Raw genomic sequence first — 26137 nt, 5'->3', positions numbered from 1 at the left:
TGAAGATATTCCCTTTGAAATTAACTGGGCCAGATAGAAGGATTTCCTAACCATGGTTGAAACATGATAATCAAAGGATTGAAAGTTGTCCACAAAAGTATCCAGATCTTTTACGACCACATCTGTCTAAAGAAAGATACCATTTATAACATATGATGTGGGAACAGATTTTTTTTTTGTCAAATGCTACTGTGCTCCACTTTTTTGTATTTAATGTGAAGCTGTTTTCAGTGCACAAGGTATGTCCATATTGGAGCTGTTTAGTGTCAGTGGATAATTAGATAACAGTGCAAAGCTTGCATGGATTATTGGACTGGATGTCTGCAGAATAAAGGCCAAACATGAGAGGTCCCAGCACTGAATCCTGTGGTACCCTGCTAGTTACAATTTTACATTCAGAGAGGGTAGCAACAACCTTCTTAACCTGGGATCTGTTGGATAGCCAATTTGCAGTCCAGTTGGTAACACAGGGGTTTACATTAAGTTTGTCTATTGTTTAACAGTACCTACATGGAGAATAGTGTTGCACTGAGTGACCACTGTCCAAATCCTCTGTAAAATTATCAAAGAAGCTTACTAGATTCAGGAAACAGGACCCACTATTCACAAAATCTAAACTGATTGGTGTGTAGATCAGTTAAGTTACCTATGTCTGCAGAAGTGAGTTCTGCTATAATACGTTACAAGACTTTGCCGAGTGAAGCTGGTGAGGTTGATGGGACTGTAATTGCTTGCATCTGTAGAGAGGCCACCCTTGTATAGGGGAATCACAGTAGTTATTCTCCAGGTGTCGGGCACAAACTCTGTGGATTGGCTGGGACTGTTTAAGGAGAGGCTTAGATAATGCTTGGCAGTGATGTGAATGCAACTTAGTATGTTGTCTGGTCCCATGGAAGTATTAATTTTAATTTTTGAGGGGGATTTTAAGACTTACTCCAATGTGATTTCATGGGTAAATAAATGTTCAGGGATATTGGAAGCAACTGTCAGCTGTGGGCTAAGTTAGCACTAAATTTACCTGATACTGCCTGTATTCTTGGGCTTGCAATATGTGATATCCATGTTGATAAGCTCAGTGCATTGCTGGACATTCCTTAATTTCCTGACATAACTGAAAAAAGATTTGTAGTTTCCTTTGTTATCTTTAGCAACCTTAAGCTTGTACTGTGCTTTACATTTTTAATAGAACTCTTATGTTCCTTGCTGGCATGTTTCATTGTGGTCCTGAGATAAGAGGATGGAATTTCTTAAAACGTTTCATCATTCTCCTTCTTTTGCTATGCAGTTTATTAATATGGGCGTTCCACCAGATAGGTTTATTCCTAAATTTACCATTATAGTTAGAGCAGATGAGTACTGACTTTTCTGTACAGCTGTTTAGGTATTGGTAAAAGTCATAAGTGAATATTGCAGTTCTCTCAGTTGGGTCCATTGCAAGGGATTATTGGGAATTTTGCATAGGTTATCCACAAGCCAAATTAAGTTTTCCCTGTGATGTTCCATAAAGATGGTCTCCTTTGGTGTTGGGGTGGTACCACTAGGCCTCACAGAGAAGATGACTGAATTATAGTCACATGTAATCAGGGTTGAGAAGATGTGGAGTGGGATACAGGCATGGACAGTGTTGGTAAAGACCAGGTCAGGGATATTAAAGCCTCTAGTGAGTAGGTTTACAATTTGCTTTGGCACATTAGCATTAACAAAGTCTAGGAAAGGCTGAAAATTTCCACTTTTAGTGGTGTAAGTGTGCCAGATAATGTTTTGGTAATTGAAATCTCCTAATGAGAAGGCAGTTAGGTAGCACAAGTGGTGCAGTGGTTAGAGTTGTCACCTCACAGCAAGAGGTTCTCCGGTTCGATTCTTGTCTGGGGTGCCTTCTGTGTAGAGTGTGCATTTCCTCCCTGCATCTGTATGGGTTTCCTCCCACATTCCAAAGACATGCATCTGGAGCATTTCTCCCCAGGCCTCTGCTGAAAATGGGCTCTGTCTCAGTCGGGCTTTCCTGGTAAACAAATGTTAAATAAATAAAATAAATAAATACATTTGGTTTGACATTTAACCCCCTCAATATTGTTAAGGTAATTTCTATGATTTTGGGAGGACATTGATGGGGTTGTGTAGCTAGCAATGACGTAATAGTTAGATTTGTTAAAAGTGATTTGGACCTCCTTAAGTTAGGGTCATGTGTAATTTGTTATGAGGCGGATGGTATTTCTGACAAATATGTATACTCCCCTAGAGTTACTCAAGGGTCTGAAAGCATGAAAGTCACAAAACCCTGGTATAGAGGGAGTGATGTCACCTCACTGAAACAATGTCTCAGTATCCCAAATATGACTGTATTCAAGGTGTTCAAGTTGCAGTAACACCATAGGTGAAGGCATTATTCTATTTAGACTCATAGTAATGCCATCATGATGTTCAAATCTGAGTTTGAGTTTGTCCATGGGTCTCGTCCTAAAAAAGATACTATGGGGGCAACAAAAGCTTTATCCAGTATGTGGATGACCTAGAGGTATAAAACATTGCTGACATAACAGGAAGCCTTATGTACCATCTTATCCCAGGCTGGCACATAATGGTTGCCCTTAGAATGTCAGCAACTACTTGTTTAATTCTTAAAGCAAATTATTTTGTCTTTGTATCTAGGCATCATTCTTGGAGAAAACAAGATACTACTCAAGACTAGTGTGATGTTCATCGTGTTTCACTGTTGCAGTCATTACTCTTGGGTTATCCTGCTGGCAGGCTACCCGCAGTCGGCCTGAATTCCAAAGTCCTAGTCCGGCGTCGGTTGCTGTCACCTCTTCCCTGACGTCAGTGTGCCAGGGGTATAAAAGATGCAGCCGACGGCATTTTCTTCAGTCTTTCTTGCCGCGTGGTGCCTGAAGCAAAAGCAGTTCGCAAGTGCCGGTCGGCCGACTCCTGAGATTTTCAAATCCAAATTTCAGAACCGAAGTCTTCATTAAAGCTAAGTACCCTGTTGGGGAAACTTTTTTCTTGCTCCAGACCGATGTCAGAAAAAGTTAACAATTGTATTTCTTGTGGGAAGCAAATACCTCATAAGGATTTTCATTCTTACTGTATTCCTTGCCTAGGCCCTGACCACGACGTTGCTAGCTGTCGGTTTTGTGCTAGATTTAATCAATGCACTATTAAGCGAAGATTTAACTATATAATGCCGTCGGAACAGCCGATGACCGGAGTTTACAAAAAACGCAAGGACAAGGTAAAGGATAGGCATCCGAGGTCCAAAACCGACGTCGAGGCCTCCGTTAGGCCAGTCGCCAGTTCTCCTGTTCTCAGTGAGGCGCTTTTGCAGCTCCTGGCGCCCGCTACCTCAGAGCCACAGGCCGCTTCCGACTCCCACGTGGAGCCGACTGAGCCTCTGGATACTCAAGGTATTGGACACTCGGAAATCATTCCCACAGATGGGTCCTGAGCCGCTGAGCAGGCATCAGCTTCTGAGGGTGTCTTCAGACCTACACAGTTATATGTTAAACCATCTTCAGCTTCAAAGACAAAGAATAAAGCAGCTCTAAAGACAAAGAAACAAGTACAGCATGCTCCTACTCAGACTTCCATGCCTAAAAAACAGATGCTTAAAATGGCCGAAGACCTAATTACTTTGATCAGGGGCTCCCATCCCCCTCCTGATAAGAGGCCTAGGCAAGAGACAGAATATGATTCTTCTGATCAGGTTTCAGTTTCCTCTGATTCCTCTTCTGAACAGGGATATTCTTTTCCTCCCTATGAGGATTCTGATGCTGAAGAATCCATTCCTTCAGCCTCTCCTCCTGAGGATTATTCTTTTGGAGAAACCCTGCATACCATGAGGGAGCATTTCCACTGGGAGAGCCAAGATTACTCAGAATCTAAGAAAAGGCTCAGAGACTTTCTGCTACTACCTCAGCACAGACCTCTTGCTATTCCATCTGTTCTAGACATTATAGATGATATATTTTCAGAGTCCGGCCTGTCCCCTGACTCTTTACCCCCTGCACCTGCTAAGCCAGACAGATACTACAGGGTCCCAGACTCTCATAAATTCCTATATAAAAACCCCGCTGCTGACCCAGAAACTATATCTCTGGGTCCCAAAGGGGTCAAAGCTTCCACTGCAAAAAACCCTGTCCCCTCTGATAGGGATTATAGGGCACGGTACAGATGGGGAAAAAAGTTTACGCTTCTGCTACCTTAAAATTGTCAGTTCCATATGCTTAAATATCAGCAATACTTGATGTCACTGCTTAAACAGAAAATGTTAACAAATTCTGAATGTTCAGTGAACAAGGAAATGCAGGATTTATTGCATGCAGCTGAACAAGTGGGAAAGCATACTTTGCAATGTGGTTATGATTCACTGGAGGGCTCTTGCAGGGCCGCTGTTACAGGTTCTGTTAGTAGAAGGCATGCTTGGTTAAAGGAACAGAATCTGCCTGATCATGTTAAAGCAAAATTATTAGATGCTCCATTACAGCATGATACTTTGTTTGGTGCTAAAGCAGAAGACGTGTTGAAGAAAATGGAGGATAAAGCGAAATCCATGCAGACAGTTAAGGATTTCTTACAGGTACAGCCACCCAGATTTAGCAGGAACTGGCCTTCATAAAATTGGTCCTTTCCAGTGTCAGATAGGCCACAAAGAGGCAGATACAGATGTCCCAGAGGCAGATCTCAGCCCCAAGGCTCATACAGGCCTAAACAATGGGGTGCTCCTACCTCCAAAAGCGGAGAAGACAAATCACAACCTTACAGGAAACAGTCCCAATGACTTTCCTCTGCCAGATCCAAGCACTTTTCTTTTGGCAGCCCCCTTAGGGGGAAAACTAGCACTTTTTTCACCAAATTGGCAAATGATTACCCAAGACAAATGGGTCTTAAACATAGTGTCCCAGGGCTACAGGTTCCATTTTCACACCCTACCAAGGGCAAAAGGTATGCCAGACCTGCCACACAATCAATGGGCAGAGGCACAAAAGCAAATTACAGGCGTCATGGACATGAGGGCCATTCAACAAGTACCACAACAAGAGCAGGGGCAAGGATTTTACTCGAGACTTTTCTTGGTGCCCAGAAAGGACAAAACCTGGAGACCAATACTGGATCTGTCTATACTAAACACGTTTCTGGAGGTTCCAAAATTCAAGATGTTGACTCTGCAGCAGCTACTGCCCATGCTTGGCAAGAAGGCTTGGCTCGTAACTTTGGACCTAAAAGAGGCATACCTGCATGTCCCAGTCAGACAATCTTGTAGAAGGTACCTCATATTCATAACTGGCTCAATGCACTACCAATTCTCTGAACTGCCCTTTGGCTTATCTACTGCACCCAGGGTCTTCACAAAATGCCTGGCACCAGTAATTGCATTTTGCAGACAGAGGAATTCAAATATATCCCTACTTGGATGACTGCCTTATTCAAGCAGAGAACAAAGACATTCTTCTAAAGCATCTGACGTTTGTAAAAAGATTACTAATTTGCCTAGGGTACACAGTAAACAAAAAGAAATCAAAACTAGTACCCTCTCAAGAGATAATATTCCTGGGTGCAAGCTTAAATACACCTGCCCAGATGGCTTATCTCACACCAGACAAACAAAGGCAACTGACTTCTTACTTCAAAAAGTTGGCAACAAAGACCCAGTTATCTACAAGGAAAATCCTGCAGGCCTTGGGCTTCATGGCATCCTGCATTCTACTAATTCCATATGCCAGACTGCATATGAGGAAACTACAATGGTATCAAAAAGTGTTTGTACTCAGCATTGCCACAGCCTCGAGACAGTAATTACCCTCATTCCCTGCCTGCAACAGGAGTTTCGATGGTGGGCACAGGCCTTTCACCACAACAAGGGTCTGCCATTCACTTTACCCACAGCCAGACAGACACTGACAACGGATGCATCAGATTATGCCTGGGGGGCTCATATGGCAGGAAAATGTATTCAGGGCACATGGCCTGCAAGCCAGATGCATCTTCATATCAATCAAAAAGAGATGTTAGCTCTTCAGAATGCCCTGACAGCTTTCAAGGATCTACTTCATCCAGGACAGCTACTGATAAAGACGGACAATACTACGGTCATGTGGTATGTAAACAAGCAGGGAGGCACACATTCCTACCCCCTCTGCAGACAAGCAATGACCTTGTGGGACACAGCATTGACTTATCAAGTTCACCTGCAAGCACAATTCCTGCCAGGAAAAACAAATACTCTGGCAGATGAACTAGCCTGAATACATTTTCCTGCCTTATGAGCCCCCCAGGCATAATCTGATGCATCCGTTGTCAGTGTCTGTCTGGCTGTGGGTAAAGTTGTTGTGGTGAAAGGCCTATGCCCACCATCAAAACCTCATGGATCCCCACGAGTGGAAACTGGATCCACAAGTCTTTAGCATGCTAACAAGGAAATGGGGATGCCCAGACATAGAGCTATTTGCCTCCCCTCACAACTGCCAATTACAGAGATTTTGCACAAGGATTTATCAGAAACAAGCATGGAGAGTGGACGCCCTATTCTTCAGCTGGAAAAACCTAACAGTATATGCCTTTCCTCCACTGCCTCTCATTCCCAAGGTTCTCCTAAAGGTCAGACAAGAGAAGCCAAAAATGATACTGATTGCACCAGACTGGCCACGCCAGTACTGGTACCCAATCCTAAAGAGCTTTTCTCAAGGTCCAGCATGGATATTGCCTAAAACTTCTCACTTGCTGACCCAACAAAACAATCAGATCCTGCACAGTCAACTCAGTACCTTAAATCTGGCAGCATGGTGGATAATGTAGCCATCCAGAACACTCCTCTTTCCAAAGCTGTTATGGATGTTATCTTGGAGGCTAGGAGGCCCAGTACCAGAAAGTCTTATGCAGAAAAATGGAAGAGATTCTGTGCTTGGAACCAGGAACAAGGCATTGACACGTATGTACCAAATATTCCTCAGACTTTACAATACCTAACTGAGATGCTGGACAAAGGCCTTTCCTTTTCATCAATTAAGATTCATGCCTCTGCCATTTCAGCCCATTACAATACAGAACCACCTATCTTTTCTCATCCTTTAATAAGGCAGTACCTCAGAGGGGCCAAAAACATCAGGCCTCCAAGGAGAGCACCAATTCCTGCATGGGACCTCTACTATGTCTTGGAAAAACTCACACTGCCTCCTTTTGAGCCAGCCTCAACAACTGATATAAAATTCTTATCCTGGAAAACAGCTCTGCTCCTAGCAATAACCTCTGCAAGACAAGTCTCGGAGTTACAAGCACTCATGGCTGTGGAACCCTTTATCATTTTTCATCCAGACAGGGTTTCTCTGAGGACAAACCCAACATTTATGCCTAAGGTGGTGTCCAGTGTGGCCCTCAACCAAACCATTCACTTGCCCACCTTTTATCCAAACCCACAGAACAAGGCTGAGAAAATTCTGCATTCTTTGGACATACACAGACAGCTACGCTTCTATTTGGACAGAACTAAAGCTTTCAGAAAGACTGAGCAACTTTTAGTGTCATATGCTGCAGGATCACAAGGAAAGGCTATCTCAAAACAGAGTATTTCTAAATGGATAGGTCATTGCATCTGTTTCTGCTATTTTCAGCATGGCAAATCAGTGCCTAAGGGCATTAGGCCTCATTCTACCAGAGCAGCATCTACTTCAGCAGCCTTCCTCAGAGGAGTACCAACCAAAGACATCTTAGAGGCTGCAACTTGGAGTTCAGTGCACACTTTTACAAAGCACTACCACTTACCTCTTTACTCTAAATCCAGAGCAGGCTTTGCCACTGCAGTTCTGCAGGGCCTCATAGCCTCTCCTATTCCTATTTAGATCAGCCACCCATCCTCAGCTTTGGGATTCATCCCAAGAGTAATGACTGCAACAGTGAAACATGATGAACATAGTACAGTTGTGTACCTACCATAAATGTAGATGTTCGAGTGTATTCACTGTTGCAGTCCAGGTTACCCTCCCACCGTCCCCCTTTCTTTTGCTGAGGTTTGTCTGTACTTCTCTATTCTATACAACCTATGTGGTGTATTTGCTTGTAGATGAAGGAAATGTTACTTTAGTGCATGCATGTTTATTGGCATAATATATTTAGCCTACCCTTTTGGGGGCACCTGACATCTGGGGCAAGAAAAACTGAAGAAAATGGCGTCGGCTGCATCTTTTATACCCCTGGCGCACTGACATCAGGGAAGAGGCAACAGCAACCGACGCCGGACCAGGACTTTGGAATTCAGGCCGACTGCGGGTAACCTGCCAGCAGGATAACCCAAGAGTAATGACTGCAACAGTGAATACACTCGAACATCTACATTTATGGTAGGTACACAACTATACTTTTCCTGCATCTAACAGATGCATTGTAAGTATCATCACATCCCTGCATGTCCCTGTACTTACAGTGCCTCAGGTCATTCACTCCCATATGGGACACCGTGAAGTTGCAGTCATATTTGTCTTCTTAGTTTCATAGGTTCATAGGTTCTTACTAGGCTAATGGCCCTGGAGTCTTTACAAGCGTAGCCCATAGAAGTGCCCTGACATTGTGCCGCCCGACGTTAGTTCCCAGTGCCTCTATCAAGTAGAGCCACTGGAGTGATCCCCGGGGTGAACTTTCTATTACCCCATCCACTCATCAAGATTTCTCTTGAAAAGAGACAGTGAAGTGCTGTGCTTGACATGTATGGGAAGTCTATTCCAGTTCATGGGCAGTCTCTGGGTGAGGAACCTGTCCCTTCAGTATGTTCTGTTGATTGTCTTATTTAAGAGTCCTTAAAGCACTTTTGACATCACAGATTCTGGCACTGGGCAAACAGTTTACAGTCACCCTCTTCTTATCCATTTTGGTAAGTGTGAAGTCTGTATACCTAACTATAGAGTCTTTCCTTGTACAGAAGCATATTTAATGGACCTTACTGGCTTAGGTTTGCTTTCCTGGTGATACCTGGGTGAGCTGTTTGGATTTGCAGTTTGGGGTTTTGCAGAAGAGTAGGTATTTCTTTGTAAGCTAGGACTGTGATCTTTAATAGTGAGGTCTAGCATGCTTTGGCAGTTTTTTCTTTCCAGTTTCAGCAGAAGTTATGGCTCTAGTAGCGCATTGTGATTTATGCAGTGTTGTGATGGTATGATGCTTCCATATTGTGGTTTGATGCAAGAGGCTTGCCTCCATGTTTCGTAAATATTTACATCTTTTGCAGGTTGTACTATCAACTGGTAGAAACAGTGAACAGTCAGAAAGGATAAGGTGGTTGCTGCACTGCTTTAGAACATTTAATGTGATCAGACTGGCCACAAATGGTGTGAGTGCAGACTGTTAAGGGATGTTGCTGGAGAATGGTGGACTAGGGCTTGCCACAATACTCAAGGGTTGTAGACTATTTTAGTAGATCCTGTAGATTTATGGATGAACTATTTAGGGTGATGCTGTGAAGTTAGGTTAGGTTAGGTTAGATGGTAGCTAATATGGCAGTACTTAGTGAAAAGACAGAATTAAGTCTGAAAAGAATGATGAATATTGTGATTTGCCTATTGGCTGCTACCTGGCTACTAGTGCTGGTCTCACCACAGCTGCATGCAGCTAGGAATCAGTGACCCTTGGTGCCTTCTGTTACTTGAAGCATAACAGTAGCACTAAACCCAAGCTGGTTCTGAGTAGTATTGTCCCAGATGTTGCTGGTGTCAATATTCTTGTTATAATCGTCACTTGGTATTTGCCCTGGACTGTATTTTCAGTAGCTAGGTACAACAGAAAGCCAGTCTTTATAAAGTTCCAAAATTAAAACTGAAGAGGTTCTCTCAAAAACAGCAGCAAAACCTCTAAGTGCAGTCCCAATGCATTCAGAATCTGTCAGGAAGTAATGCCCCTCTGCTCTTTCTGTCATCATGGCTGAAGCAGAAGCACTAATTCCAAGCTAACTCCTTAGAAGCAGCTTTCAAGCTTTGCAGTGATTGGTGATCTCAGGACTGGTTAGGAAGTGATGCTCTTTTCCTCATTCTCCTACCAGGAGTGAAACAGGCAGTAATCCCAAGCTGATTCCTGCCAATTGGTTCATAGGCTCTACATTGATCAATTATCTTGTCCCAGATATTACATTCGCTATGTACTGCAGAGTGCACTAACTGGGTGAGAAGATATGAAAGAAGGGGTTACTCAAGCTTTAACAGTCTAAGAGGAAAGCCTTCCTAGTTTGATCTTTCAGTACCCAGTAGTATGAGCGGATGAGATGAGACTAGGAGGAGCTTCCAAAGTCAAACTTGCAGTGAGTGAGCAAATCAAGATTCACTGAGTTGAAAAATACAACAGGGAGTAGGTGGATGAGTGGGAAAATCCAATACTGTCACACAACAGTAGTAGTCTCAGAGCACTTTGAGTCCCAGTGATTAAACCCTTTCCAGTTCTGCTTACTAATACAGTCACGCAACAGCAGGTGTATCAAAGCGTTTGCAGCTCCCAGATATTAAATCCCTTTCTGTTCTGCTTGCCTTAAATAAGTAATTCTCCCTCTCAAATTATAATTAATTATTTTGCATTCGGTGAGTGGAAAACAGATCTGTTCTAACTATCCCTAGCCAATTACTTTTAAAACTCCAAGGAGAAAAAAACAATATTAAAGTAAAAAAACATTTAAAATAAAACAAACTGTAGTAAAGTCAGAGCAAAAATAAAGAACTATACAAATTTTAATTAAAGAAATCCAGTACTGTCATGTCACACAACAGCAGTAGTTTGAGACCACTTGCAGATCCCAGTGAATAGAGTCGAAAATAAACACTTAAAGTGTTTTCGTCTTGCTTCTAAAGGTACATCAGTTATTGTTAGGTATGCAGAAAGAAATATCTGGGCACCACTCCCATGACTGAGAGAGATGAAGCTCTGACTTTGACCCAGATGACCCATGGATGAAGCCGTGACTATGACCCACAAAGCCTATGTTCACTTAGTAGCACAGGAGCTGGAGGGTCTAGGAATGGAGTGATGGGAGTTGTCTGCTATTTTCTTGCCCATCCTATAGGGAGAGAGAGGTGGTCCTGGTACTGGCTCGCTGCTTGGATGGCATCTGCAGGGAGAACTAGCTGTAACATCAATGCATTTTAAGCCTGCAGACCACATGCTGACCAGGAACCTGATTACACACGCTGATAAAACTATGCATGTTCTTAAAGATCATTAGCACTCAGAGAGCTCTAGTGAGATATAATGGAGGAGGGATAAGGAGTCTGGCCCTCTCCCTGTTGCCCAGGGTTGAGCTGGGGTCTCCAACTAGGGAATGAATAGACTAAATAGCTGTGTGCCTGGCTTTCTCACCTGAGGGAGGAATGAATGGGCTGATCAGGTGAAGGTTCATAGGTTGGTAGTAGGCTATCGGCCCTAGGGCCTATACAAGCCTAGCTATAACAATTCCCTGGATATTTCTTCCCTCAGTATTTACTTCCCTGGACCCCTGTCTAGCAGGGTGACTGACGTGATCCCCGTGGTGAATTTCCTATCTCCCATCCAGTCGTCAAGGTTCCTTTTGAAGAGGGCCAAGGAGACGCTCTGCTTGACATGTATGGGCAGTCTATTCCAGAGTATGGGGGGTCTCTGGGTCGGGAACCTATCTCTCCAGCATGTTTTGTTCATTGTGATGACAAGGTTTAGATCCCTGGAGCATATGTTTCTGAGGGATTGGGATTTCTTTAAGTGGAGCATGTCCAACAGCTCAGGGTTTGACATGGCCTTGAATGTTAAGCAGAGATCGCATCTAAGTAGACAATATGCCACAGGGTATAGCTGAAGTTTTTTTAGACAGTAAGCATAGGGCATTTGCTTTAGGCCTGTAATTCTTTTAGTGAGGTATTTCTGCGGCCTTTCCAGCTGTTGCAGATGTCTTGTGAGGTACATACCAAATGGGGCGTTGTACTCTATAATGGGTCTAATGAGGGATGAGCACAGTGGGACAATGACCTCCTTTTTTCTGGATCAAAATCCCTTAGTGATGAAGTGTGCCACATAGAAGGATTTCCTGACTGTTGTGGTGATGTGGTTATCAAAGGTGAGACCTCTGTCCACCTGTGTCCCTAAGTCTCTCATCACACTTTCAGTGTTTAGTGTACTGGCACCTATGTGATAATTCATGAGTACACGTTTTTTCCCAAAGGGGATAACTATACATTTATTGGCATTAAGCTTGAGCCCATGGCTCTGGCACCAAGCATCTATTTCTGTAAGGCCCTTTTGTAGAATATCCACATCATCTGCGGATTCAATAATGGCTACCAGTTTGCAGTCATCTGCGAACTTTGTTAGCCAGAGTCCCTTAGTGTTGGCATGTACTTCAGAGAAGTAGATGGCAAACAAGAGCGGTCCCAGGACTGAACCCTGAGGTACTCTACTTGTCGCTTGTCTGGAGCTGGATTTGGAGTCGGCTACTTTTACAGTCTGAGTTCTGTCAGTAAGCCAGCTGGAAACCCATCGAGTGACGTAGGGATTTATGCCCAGCTTAGTAAGTTTATGTATGATTCCAGAGTTGGGGATGGTGTCAAAGGCCTTGGCGAGGTCCAGATAGGCTGTGTGGACCGCCTTACCCTCATCCACCAATCTGGAGACTGATTGGAAGAACTCAATCAGGTTCAGGAGACAGGATCGGACCTTCACGAACCCAAACTGGGTGAGGTCCAGTGTTTGAAGGTTGCCAGTGTCTTTGTTTATAAGTTCCATGATAATGTGTTCCATGCCTTTGCAGATCAGGCTCGTCAGACTGATGGGACAATAGTTCCCAGGATCCAGGGTGGATCCCCCCTTCTGGAGTGGGATAACTGTAGCTGTGCGCCACTCAGTGGCATGAAGCCTGAGGTGAGGCTATGATTAAACATGACACTTAGGTGAGGTGCCAATTCATTTTGTAGTTCATGTAGTACACATCTGGGATGTCATCTGGTCCCATGGAAGCTGTATTCTTAGCTTTGGAGAGTGCGGATTCTACCTTTGTGGCTGTGATTACCGGAATTTGGCAATCTTTTGGTATTGAGATGGGTCCTTTAGGGGGTGAGAGGGGGGTGAAGTTGCCACTAAATTGATCTGCCAGGATATTGGCAATATCCTTGGGATCAGTATATTTAATTATTTATTTTATTTTATTTTACATTTGTTGACCGGGCTAGTCTAGCTGGAGACATGTCCATTTTCAGTAGAGGCCCGGGGAGAAAAGCTCCAAGATATTTAATGCCATTCTGTTGTAGCTCAGAGCATATCTGAGCATTGCCATTTAGATTCTTGACATAACTATAGAATGCCTTGTGGTTGTCCTTGGAATCTTTGGCAATTTTATTTTCGTAACTAGCTTTGGAGGATTTTATGAGGGATCTCAGCTTCATACTGAGGCTGCTAAAGGAGTTTTTTCCATCCTGGGGTTTTCCTCTTTTCTGCAACAGTTTCTTTTTTCTGTTGTATAGTTTGTTTATGGCAGGGGACCACCAGATTGGCTTCCTTTTTTTGGAGGAGAGCATCTTGGTTCTATTTGGGATGGCACGATTCATGCATGAGTGGATGTGCTCGTACAGTGCCTTAGTATAGGATTCAGCAGTTGAACTTTCAGCTCCCTTCTGCATGGGTGTCATGAAGTTTGTCACTTCAGACTTGAATAGCATGAAGTTGGCTTTGGAAAAGTTTTTTACGGAGGTTTCCTTACTAGGGGGTGGGGGTGGGATGTGGATGTCAAGGGTGATTTGCTTATGGTCAGACCTGACCAATGAGGGAATGACCACTGGTGTGGAGCATCTATCTCTCATGTTGGTAATACCAGGTGTAGGATATTGGAGCCTCTGGTGGGAAAAGGGATTAGTTGATCCAGGGCATTGGAATTTATGAATTCCAAGAACCGTTGGGAAAAGGTGTTGATACCCGAGTAGTTTTCCCAGTTAATGGCAGGGTAGTTGAAATCACCCAGTATTAGGGTGTTTGGTTTTATCTTAATATTTTCCAATATGTTTAGAAAGGTGTAGTGAGAATCTTTGTGCATGGTGGGGGATCTGTAGCAAAAAAATAAAAAAGAAGAAACATAAAGTAACTCTTGTAAGCAGGGGGGCAAGCCCCCCTGCACCCCCACTCTTTAAATATACCAACTCTGAGATCGCACTACAGTGCGGTAAAGGAAAATCTTTCCTTTCCGCACTGTATTGCGATCTCGGAGTTGGTATATTTAAAGAGCTGGGGTTGTGGGGGTGCAGAGTTTATTTCTTTCCTTTTTTTTTTTTTTTTTTAATTTTTTTACTGAATCGAAGTTCTGAAACTTCGAACATAAGGTTTCGACCTTATGGTGTTCGGAGAATCAGAACTTTGATAATGTAATAGGAACCCTAAATATCCTTGGTGAATATGGACACTCCTCCACCTTTAGTGTTTCGGTCTTGGTTTGGTGGTCGAAAAGTGTGGTAAGAGTTATAGCCTGGTATTGCAGTGGTGCCCTCTGGAGCTTTGAACCAGGTCTCAGTTACTGCACAGATATCGTTGTTCTCCATTTTTAGTAGTGCCTTGAGAGAGTGCATTTTGAGGTTTAGACTAATAGCATTGAGTAGCATTACCTTCAGATTTTGCATGCTTGTATCTGTTACGGTGGTGGTTTTGTCCTCTGAACCTTGCCTAAAAAAGGCACTATAGGGGTGGCAAGAGCTTTAGCCAGTAACCTGAATCCCAGGGGTGACAGGTGCAGATCATCTCTGGCAAAGCATCATGGTTTGTCAATCATGTTGTCGCAGGCAGACAGATACTGGATCCACTTTGAATGACACTAGAAGCTTAGCCAATTGTTGAAGTCAATCATTTTGTCCTTATACTGTGTCATTATTCTGACTGCGGTGGTGGTGCTGCTGTAGCATTGTCGCCTCACAGTAAGACATTGTCCTGTTCAATTCTCAGCTAGAGCGTCTTCTGTGTGGAGACATGCATGAATGGGCGTACCTTCATTGAAGGTTGTGCATCAGAGCTGGCAACTCGGCATGTAAAAATCTACTGACAGTCATTAGCGGACCGGAGTTCTGCTGTGGCGACCCCGAACCAGGAAAAGCCGAAAGACACAACAACTGTGGTATCATTCTGGGTGGAGGTAGGATGCTACTCAGGGCTAGGGTCATACCTGCCTGGGCCACATGATCCGAGAATGCTGTTGAGCAAAACCTGGTTGACAAGTACAAAAAAAATATCTCTACACAGCTGTACACAGACTATATAAGTGGATATATGAGTTAGTTGTTTGTTTCTCACCCTAAAATCTGGTGTATAGTAATATGATAAGTTGATGGTGGATTCTGCATTCTGCAGCTGTGTGGTGATTTGCAGCCTGCAGATTTGGAGACTCTACAAAGCTTCATAAAACTAAAAAATTCCTGGAACAACAGATAATTACCAACAATTAGGGACAGATTCATATCCATGTGGATGTAGGAGTATTTCATGAGTGCACATTATTGAATTTATTCAGTGTAAGGACTTACTTGTACATGTTAACTGAGTAAATAAAAGTATTTTCAATGTTTTTGGTGGGGGTTATGTTAGGTTCCTGTTGGCTGCGGTGGTGCATTAGTTAGCGTTGTTGTCTCACAACAAGAGGTTCTCCAGTATGATTCTCGGCTTGAGCTCCTTGTGTGTGGAGTCTACATGAACTCCCTGTGGTCAGGTGAGTTTTAAAGAAATGCAGGTATGTGCCTGTGTGTATTTGTGTGCCTTCTGTGAAGGTTGGGTTCCGGGCTGGCAACTGAACACCGTAAAAACACCACTGCTAATCAAGCTGTGGACCGGTGATCTGCTGTGGTAACTGCTAACCAGGAAAAGCTGCTTTGGTTATGTTAGATTCCCATTAACTGAAAGTTGGAGTTTGATCTAAAGTTTTGGGGTGATGATGAGGAAGACCTTGTATACATATGTCAGATGATGTGATGGTATAATGATGATAGCATAAGTCTTCCAGTATGAGGTCTTGATATTAATAATGTAACTTGAGTAGGGAAGGGATTTGGTGCAGTAATTTATCAATGAGAGTCACTACTGTCAGTGTACTTTGAATGTTTATTGAAAAGGTTTGCGATTTTAAAGAATTATATAGTGTTCATGTCATGCTGATGTACATAAAATGATGCCTTACTGAGGCAAGTCTGAAGTATGTTGACACTGATTTTGGATGATGTACCTTTTACTAGTAATGAGTAATTTAAGGAGACCATTACTATGCTATTTACTAGTAAATACTTACTGCCCAAATTAGTCTTAAAGGGAATGGCATTTTGGGACTTCCAAGATGGATGCACGCTAATCAGCAGCTTAATTTCAGCTCTGCCAGTAAAATTATCAGCTTGGGTAAAATTCAGTTGCAGACTAGTAAGTCCACTGTTTTGATGTCAGCAAAGAAGAAATTTGGCCAGCATGAAAGAAAATTGACCAAAAAAGGTGAAGAGAAAACACTAGCTGTGAAGAATCCTACAGCTGTTCAGTAAAACACAGTTCAGGCTTCAGCAGTGGTTTAAGGGATGGCTTGCAGTAATTTAGAGGAAAAAATAAATCAAAAGTACTCAGAGGTGATTAAAATAAATAAAGCTTTGAAGGAATATATCAACTCAAATAATAAAAGACTGGAAAATCACAGAAGCTTTAACTAGCTATTCATATTAACTGATAAACTGTAAAAATCAGATGTTGAAATGAAGAAAAGACTTGCTGAGAATGAGGCTTCTCAAAAAAGAGCTGTTTCAAAAAAATAGTAGAGCTAGAAGACAGAGCACCCAGAGAAGACCTGAGATTTTCTTATGTACCAAAGAAACTGGAAGGAACAGACTGTATTCATTTTATGAAAGCACAAACATGCAACTGGAATGATGTCCCATAGCAAAATCAGTTAACTTAAAAAGAGCATCCAGTGTATGTTCCAAGCCTGGGCATGAGAAAGCAGCCAAGACCTGTATTAGTAAAGATGCAATCATACCAGCAGAAAGAGCTGATTCTGGCAAAACTGCTGTAGAAAGGAAAAGCATTAAACATTTGGAGACAGTAGAGTGTTTGTGGAAAATGATTAATCATTGTACACAGGGAGAAGAGAAGTAAATGTGTATCAGCAAGCAGGGAATGCCAAGAAGTAGGTGTGAGATTCAAACTGCTATAACCAGCTTTATTCATAATATTTTTTTCCTGGAGGACCAGTGACATTTTTGATGCAGAACAGCTAATGAAGAAATAAAAAGGTTTATCCAACAAAAGAATGAGCTGACAAGCAGCAGGAAAGTCTGCATCTCATTGTTTTTTCTGACAATAAAGTTCATACATAGACTCTGCCAGTGAAACCCTTTCCATTATCCCAAAGGAAAATGGTTGAGAGACAGAAAAAAGCATGATGTACCTTGGAAGTGAATGAAAGTGTGGTGTTGCAAGCTGGAGATGATTAAAAAGAATACCAACAGCACTGAAATTAGTGAATAAATTGGAGACTATTAAGCATCAATCAGATTTGTGAAATATGGATCTACAAGAAGAATTAGATTAGAAAGACTGAACTTTTGTTTTGTTAAACTTGTAGGTGGACTGTAAATCATGTACTCTACTTTATGTCATAAATGTTTAAAAGGACACTAAAGGGAAAAATAAGTAACTGTAAGTAAAACAATTGTTGTTCTTATTGGTATTCAAATAAAACATTTCATGATATAAACTGCATGTTATATTGCAAAGCACTTTTGTACAGTGCACAGTCAGGGGTGTTTCAAACACGTGAGGGATCTTTTCAGTGACTGTCATATATGTTAAAGATGTTAAAATATATGAGCACTTTTTCTTAACTATAAGGAAATATAGGTTTTACACAATAACAGAAGAAAAAAGGTGGACAGAAGCAAGATTAAGTTAATATAATGTTGTGGTTATGGGCTGCTGGAGTGTGCTGGATTGTAAAACTGTACTAATTATATTATATGTAGAATTAAGATAATACTTTTCCTTGCTTGAAATGAAAAAAGCTGACTAAATATGAGACTGCCCAGAAAGAGATGTTTTAAAAAAATAACAGAATTAGAGAACAGAGCACATAGGTAAAACCTGAGATTTTCAGTTATACCGGAGAAGCTGGAATGAACAGACTGCATTAATTTTATGAAAGCACAAATAAGCAACTGGACTGGTATTCCATAGCAGGAGTTGTTAGCTGAAAGGACAGATCGTATTTATGCTCCAAACCTGTCTATATGAAAGCAACCTAGACCTTTAATAGTAAAGATGAAATCCTACCAGCAGAGGGAGATGATGCTGACAAAACTGTGGCAGAAGGACAAAATACTAAGAGTAGGAGGCAGCAGAGAGTTTGTGGAGAATGATTAGTCATTGTACACCAGGCAGGGGAGTAGTAAATTCATTCCACTATTCAGGGAATGTCCAGACTCTGAGATTCAAACTGCTGTACTAGGTGTCTGCAAGGTATTCTTCCCTGGAGGAACAAAATAATTTTTGATGAAGTATACACTAAGGAGTAAATACAAAAGTCTGTCCAACAAAAAATGAACTGTGAAACAGAAGGAGATTCTGTATCTTGTTCTTCTGGTAATAAAGACCACAGAGAGACTGTACCTGTAAAATCTTTTCCACTGATTCAGCAGAAAGTGTTGGCAAGAAGGAAGGGAGCATGAGACTTGACTAGAAGAATTGAGAGTATATTGGAAACGAAGCAGAGACAGGATTTGAGAGATGGAGATGAACATAAATAAAACCAGTAACTTAATGTGGATTTGAATTAAATAATTATATTTGTAATATCAAAAAACACTAATTGATGTAGAACAACAAAGTAAAAACCACAAAACAAAAGTCCTAAAACCACTACTGCTAGAAACGAAACTTCAACTCGCAATGTAATAAAAGATTAAGTGCTTTCATTCTTTATTAAAGACAAACAGAACTTCATCAGAATCTAAACACAAACAACTCTTTCTTAATTTAACAACCATATGCTATGTGGTCTTGAATGAACCAATACAAAAACAATTTTGATAATTCAGACCAATCAAGTAATACTTCTAAAGCCATAAAATTAACATCTCAGCTCCTAAAAAGTGATTCTCAAAACAACACTATAAATACATTTAGCAGTCGAAATACTTTCAATGGCCAATCACTATAAGCTTGTCTGTCCAGGACTAATGAAATATGTGTAAATAAACACCACACACAAGTTTTTTTAGTAATAAAGAATCTTTAAAACTTTCAACAGGTTATTGTAGCCACTGTGCTGCTAAAGAATGTATAATGTTAATGTTGTCATTAATCCCTGGGTGTTTGTCAGCCTTCAGTCTAATTTGCTAGACAGCTTCTAGGCACTCAAGTTTGCCTTTATAATTTCCATTAAGGTCACCAATGTCTACCGAGTCCAGCACAAAAAAAAAAGAATTTCTTAAAAATTTACACAGACATTTGAATGCCTTGCCAAGGCATTATTCTCATCCTTTTGTTTGATCTCCAGGGTGTGCGCGTAAATTCTTTGTTTAAATGTTCTAATAGTTTTCCCTATGTAAAACCAGGACAAGACTTGCATATAGGCAAATACACTACCTCATGTGTTTGGCAGTCATATTTGCCTTTCAAATGTAATGTGGTGTCTCAGGCTGTGAAATAAATGCTTGAAACATTGTTTACAAAGCGACACTGTTTACATTTGCCGCACCTACATGTGCCAAAAGTAAGTTCTACTCCCAAAATTCACTTTTATGCCTTTCTCAAGTAAAGTTTTAATGTTTTCAACTGCTTTGTGTGTGAAAACAGGATGATCTCCAATGCTTTTTGTCAATTCTTGATTACCAGTTATAATTTTCCAGTTCCCTCTTAAAATATTGCTAATTGTAGATGTATCTGTAGTGACTGGCAAGAGGAATGCTTCCTGATAACCAATCACTCTACTTGCAGAATGGGTAGTGGTCAGTGCTTCACCCAATAAACAGTCAGTATTAGTCTTCCTAAGGACTGGATTTGCTGTGGTTAACCTGAACAATGAAACTGGTCCTATGATCTTCCTCATCCAATCCGAATCATAGCCTCTCTCCAGGAAGAGTTTCTGCAACAAAATACATTCACTGTTGAAAACTTCATCTTCGCTGGTGAGTCTACTTAAGCAAATAAATTGCACTTTGACCACTCCTGTTTTCATATGAAATGGATGAAGGCTTGATTTATGCAAGTACTGATTAACGCTTAATCTTTTATTACATTGTGAGTTGAAGTTTTGTTTCTAGCAGTACCGGTTTTAGGACTTTTGTTTTGTGGTTTATATTTGTGAAATATGACAGAACAAGAAAATCTAGAAATATTGGACTTTTTCAGAATTTGTTGGACTTGTGAGCCACTCTAAAGTATATGCCCTACACAGCACTGGCACGATACTATTTTAGAGACACAGTATATAACTTAGGAAAAATCAAAATGAAACAAAACAAAGAAAGGAATTACAAACAGACTAAAACACCCAAACAGCATGTCACTAATGTTGGGGAAAATGCTTTTGGGAGGGGAAAATTAACTGTAAGTAAAGAAAATATTTTTTCGTAATAGTACTAATTTTGTGGTGTATGGTTTTGTTTGCATGCTATAAAGTAAGGTTTTCTCAATTATTTGTAAGTGTAATGGGGATTGTAAATAGGTGTTGCTGCTGATAGGGCAGAAATTCGAATGTCGCGTCACCGACACGAGGGCACACGTTCTGCCCAGTATTCAGGCAACCGGCCTGTTTTGAACACTCTAATTTTTTCAAAGTAAATGCTTCGGACCCCCGGGACACTCAGTTAAGAGCATTGAGGGAGCACTGAGAGGCAGGGGCTGGGACAGGTGGTAGCTCACCTCGCAGCGGACCGCCAGCCCAATCCCAAGATCTAACTATGATCTTTTTAACTGCAGCAACTTTAATATACACTATTGAAGCTGGAATTACTCTGGCTGCTGGCACCAGACTTGCCCTCCAATAGAACCTTGTTAAAGGATTTAAAGTTTACTCATTCCAATTACAGGGCCTTGAAAGAGTCCTGCATTATTCTTTTTTTCTTCTTTCTTTCTCCCTTCTGTCTTTCTTCTTGTTCAGTTTTAAGGAATGTAGGCACTGCAATGGAAAAAAAGCCTGATTAAAACTCTACTTGACATGCTGAGGACAAATAAATAGGCTGGGCATGCTGTAGGACTGTGGTGTGCTCCATTAAACTGCATGTTGCCCCATTAAATTAGACAACGTATATGGTCACATCTGGCATATATAAGCATATGTAAGTTCACTCTCTATTTATGTATCTATATGCATGAAAGTTTGTCTGAAATTAATAGACAGGTTACCAGGTATTCAAAGTGCATGACATAGTAGGCAACCGTGTACCAGTTTGCAGAGCTCCTTGCTGCACAGTAGCACAGCGTCTTTTACTGACCATTGTGAGGTACAGCCCCCCCCCCGTGTAAATGTAATAGCGGGAGTGTTTGTCATATTCAAACCTATGAACATCAAAAATCAAAAAAATCTAGATCCCTCCCAGACTACAAGGAGACTTAAGGATTTGTTGGAGGGATTATTTGGAGGGGCTGGAGGGACAGATTCATCTTCACAGAGTCTGTGGACAAAATGGAACACATGTGAGGCAGCAGAGCACCTTGGCTTTGTTCAAGAGAGAATCTTTGACCAATGGATGGAGAGGATGGATACCATCCCTGAAGATTATCTCAGTGTCACTGCTTGACAGGCACAGCAAAACAAAGGCATAGTATCCCTCCAAACTAAAGGGGGGGGGCGAAAAAAAAAACTCTGGGCTAGGCTTATAAATGCCCTTGGGCAGATAGCCTAGTATGAACCTATGAACCTATGGTGACTGACTTCATTAACACCACAGTGCAGTACTCTGGAGGAAGCATTCCATGTAGATGAGTGCACAAAATGAGTAAGTGCACATTCCATTTTAGCTGCACACACCCATGTATTTCAAAGGGGAGAATCTGTATAGGTTGAAGTAGGTCATCTTCATCCTACATAGTTTGCTGATCCAGGTAAGTAATGCAGTAATTTAAAGTTTAATGCTGAAAAAATAGTTGAACATTCAACTAATATTGTTCTGCTGCAGCAGCATTTATTACATGCCCTGTCCCCTCAGTGATTTAAGGGTGGCTGTGAAACCTTCTTTCACATTTGGTCCAGACTTTCAGGACATAAAATTGCAATGGGAGAGTGCGACTATGAACTGTCTGATAGAGCGTTTTTCTTTTTTTTTTTTAATTCCTGTGAAATATAATAAGCATCAGATAGAAGTATGGAATATAAACTAGCTTTAGTCCAGTCTTCATCCAGAGCTGCTTGATCACAATTAAATAATAAAGCAGAGAAATTACTCACTAATTTGCAGCATTCTGACATGAAAATAGCAACTCAAAAGTGCTATAAGCTTTGGTGTGACATGAAAATGTTTGGGGAAGGAGTGTGGTTTCCTTAGTAATGTCCCCAGCATAGCATTTATTGTGCAACAAATACAGGGAAGGGGCAGCAGCATGGCGGATCCCAGCACTGGCAGGATACTATTTGAGGGAAGCCGCTTAAAACTGAGGAAAAGTCAAAATGAAACAAAACAAAGAAAGGAATTACAAACAGACAGAAACATACAAACAGCAAGTAATACTAAATTTGAGCAACAGTTTCAGTCTAGGAGATAATTACATGTGGGAGAGGGCATTTTTATTTGTTAATTTACTTAAATGCTTACTTTTTTAACTGGGTTGGTGGGATGACCAACAGACTGTTTTCAACCTCAACCCAGCCCTTTGTGGCAGTTAAAATGTTTGGCCTTGCAGTCACCCCTTGATGCCAATAAGCAGGTTATCATATTTTTAGAGAGATTACTTTACCAAATAAAGTAAAAAAAAGTTTTCAGAAGAGAATTAAAGCACATACCCACTTCGGGAATATCTGTTTCTGAGGTTTTACTTGATTTGAGTTTCTTTGCATGAAGATAAAGCTTTAATATTTTTTGCTATTAAGCCACAAACAAAAATGGACACCAGTTTTTCTGTGGACAGTGTCACACAATCAGTTCAGTTTAGGAGTCAGAGATATTATATTCCACCTTGTTCCAATAAGTCAGCTATGGTGTTGTATATTGTTGCAGAGATGGACATAACTGAATATATATTTTACTTTTCAAAATATTTTATGTGATCCGCAGTGGTGGTGCAGCGGTAGCGTTGTCGTCTCACAGTAAGACGCTGTCCGGTTCGACTCTCAGCTAGAGTGTCTTCTGCGTGGAGACATGCGTGAATGGGCGTATCTTCGTTGAAGGTTGTGCATCAGAGCTGGCAACTCGGCACGTAAAAATCAACTGCCAATCATTAGCGGACCGGAGTTCCGCTGTGGTGACCCCTAACCGGGAAAAGCCGAAAGACACAACAACAACTTTTCAAAATATTTTATACAATGTAATTTGTCTAAGAAAGAATGGTTAATCTTAAAAAAAAATAGTCTCAACAACAGTAATTAAACCCACATACAAAGATGGAAATATAGTAATAATGAGCAGAAAATATTATTTAAGTATGTGTTATGAGTAGCTGGAGAATGGACAAACTGTACATCTTCACCCTGATTGGAGAACAAATGTTCTCCAGTAGGGTATTAATATATAGGTAATGCCTGGTAAAAAACAAGTCTGCCGCTTCATGGCAGTGAAAAATCGGTTACCATTTTTACACTGTCTAAATGGAGCTTTGCTGTTTAGCAAGCATAAAGTTACAAAAACAAAGTGTGTGTGTGTGTGTGTGTGTGTGTGTGTGTGTGTGTGTGTGTGTGTGTGTGTGTGTGTGTGTGTGTGTGTATGTGTGTCTGTGTGTGTGTGAGAGAGACAGAGACATAAAAACAGAAAGCATTAGTGAGTCAGAAACAGCACATACTAACATCTTTCAACTGCAGCAAGCAGTCCATCAGGATGCATTGCCTAAACAATAAAAAGTTTGAAACTCTAATGCCTCTTATTATTGACAGTCTTTAATACTCAGTGATTTACTAACAAACCAAACATTCTACAAGGGACAGAGCAGAATTGTGCAGTATTACAGTAACTTCCATTCTGTAAGTTCTTTTTTTTCATACATTTTATGTCAGTCAGGCATTTGAGGTATATACACTCAAGAAACTGTCTGTTAACGAGTGGGCATATGCATGTGTGTGTGTGTGTGTGTATATATATATATATATATATATATATATATATATATATTATATATATATATATATATATATATATATATATATATATATATGTTTCTATGTATCTATGAGTGAGTTTGTCTCTGTGCATCTGAATGTGTGTGTGTGTGTGTGTGTGTGTGTGTGTGTGTGTGTGCGCACGCGCGTGTGTGTGTTTAGACATTAAATATTTGCATAACTTTTATTCTGGATGCAAAACGCTTCCTCCAACAACAGCTATACATGCTACAATAAGTTTGAAATATTAGGCAGAGGAACTATTTTACATCAAAAATATAAAAAAGTATATAGTAAAAAAAAAAACAATTACAAAACAGTTTAACAAATAGCCCATTCTCTAAGTACAATAATCTCCTCCAAGATGTGTGCTTTGGGGAAATAATGTCATTCCAGATGTATAGACACCCTTCTTTGTAATGTCCTTCCAGAGGTGTAGCCAGCCTTCTTCTATAGCATCAGGCCTGACAGCACCCCTGGACTGGGCTTACTTCCCAAATAATATTTACCTTGTTAGGTATAATGGCTTGCTTAAATCATGTGGGTAAAGGTAAATTTATAACACTTTAGTTGAAATACAAAGCGAGTTGAACAGTTGATCTGATGTAATTTTCATTCATTCCTCAACTGTTGGGTTTGGCTCCGATCCTCGGATCCGACTCAGCCACCTCTTCCAGCTTGTGGGACACCAAAACTCTTGAGCTCCTCCTTTACCCATAATGCCTTAGTCACCTAACATGCCTCAGATCTCGTTTGCCGCCATTAGCATATGGACGTGGTCACTGTGTGCCCTTGAGCTTAGCAACTTTTTCTGTGAGTTATAACTTATATTTTTATATCTTTGTAGTTTTACATCTTTATAGCTTTACATTATTAAGTGCTTTCTCTCTTCCTATATTATTGTTAATATTTCTACCCCTTTCCCATTTCAAATTATTTCTATATACTAGCATGTCTCTTGAATGCCATTGTTGGTATTCCCTTTATTGTACATTTTAGTACTCCTTGTTTTACCATAGTTGGTATTTATTCCCCTCTTATCTTCCGTCTACTAAAAAATATATATTAATTATCCTCTTTCTTCTTCTTAAAGTATGTCTGAGAAACCTTCTACTTTCAAAAAATGTGTGGTCTGCGGCACATTCAAAGTGCATCTGTTGTTTAGTCTTAGCTCACCTTGATTCAAGCTGCGATATTTGTAAGGCCTTCAATCCGAGATCCTTGATTGATAGAAAAAAACAAGCTAATTTGAAGAGGTTTGCTCCTCTCTAAATCTGCTTTGAAATCCTCTGAGGAACAAACCCCCCAAAAAGCTGACAAGAAGAGAGAATCCCTTCATAAAGACTGTAGAAAACAATCAACAGATCTGACTACTTCCTCGGCTCCAGTACCCGAACCTCCCAGTAAAATGTCTAAAGTTTCAGATCCAACTTCTTTGGGTCCAAAATCTTGACCAGAGAAATCCCCTCGGATCCAGTTGCTGCAACTGTTTCTGGATGCTGTCTCCTGTTGGTTTCCCTCTCCATTTTTGGAATGGTCACCAAGACACCAGTCCAGATCCTCTCCTGCAGCATCCTCTATACAATCTTACAAGAGTCTGACTAAAGCTGATTTGGACAGGATGATGAGGAAATTCCTCTCTATACAGATTCAAATGGGGGTTCTTCCGGATCCAACCCCATTGGGTCCAGAGACCCTTATCAGTACTACTTCCCAGTTATTGGCTCCTTCTCTGATCCAACCACTGGTTTTGGAGCCATTGGATCCGAAGATTCCAGAATCATCCACATCAGATCTGAAGATACTGGTATCTTCCACTCCATTAACATCTCTGGGTGGTCTGGCACTGAGTACCTCGGAACTGGACGACTCTTGGAGCCATAGCATTTGTGTCAGATCTGGGGTGTTGGAGCC

The 26137-nt window shown here is 41.1% G+C and overlaps 1 protein-coding gene across 3 annotated transcripts in view; it reads left to right on the top strand.

Moving 5' to 3' along the window:
* The window catches only part of CHD5 (chromodomain helicase DNA binding protein 5), a 2140358-nt gene that overhangs the window by 456719 nt on the left and 1657502 nt on the right, over positions 1-26137 (top strand). The window lies entirely within an intron of this gene.

Source organism: Protopterus annectens, chromosome 2.part1 (assembly GCF_019279795.1).
Source record: "Protopterus annectens isolate FY-2018-M chromosome 2.part1, PAN1.0, whole genome shotgun sequence".
In the NCBI taxonomy this organism is placed as follows: Eukaryota; Metazoa; Chordata; order Ceratodontiformes; family Protopteridae; genus Protopterus; species Protopterus annectens.
This window is presented reverse-complemented; position numbering and strand designations above follow the sequence as displayed.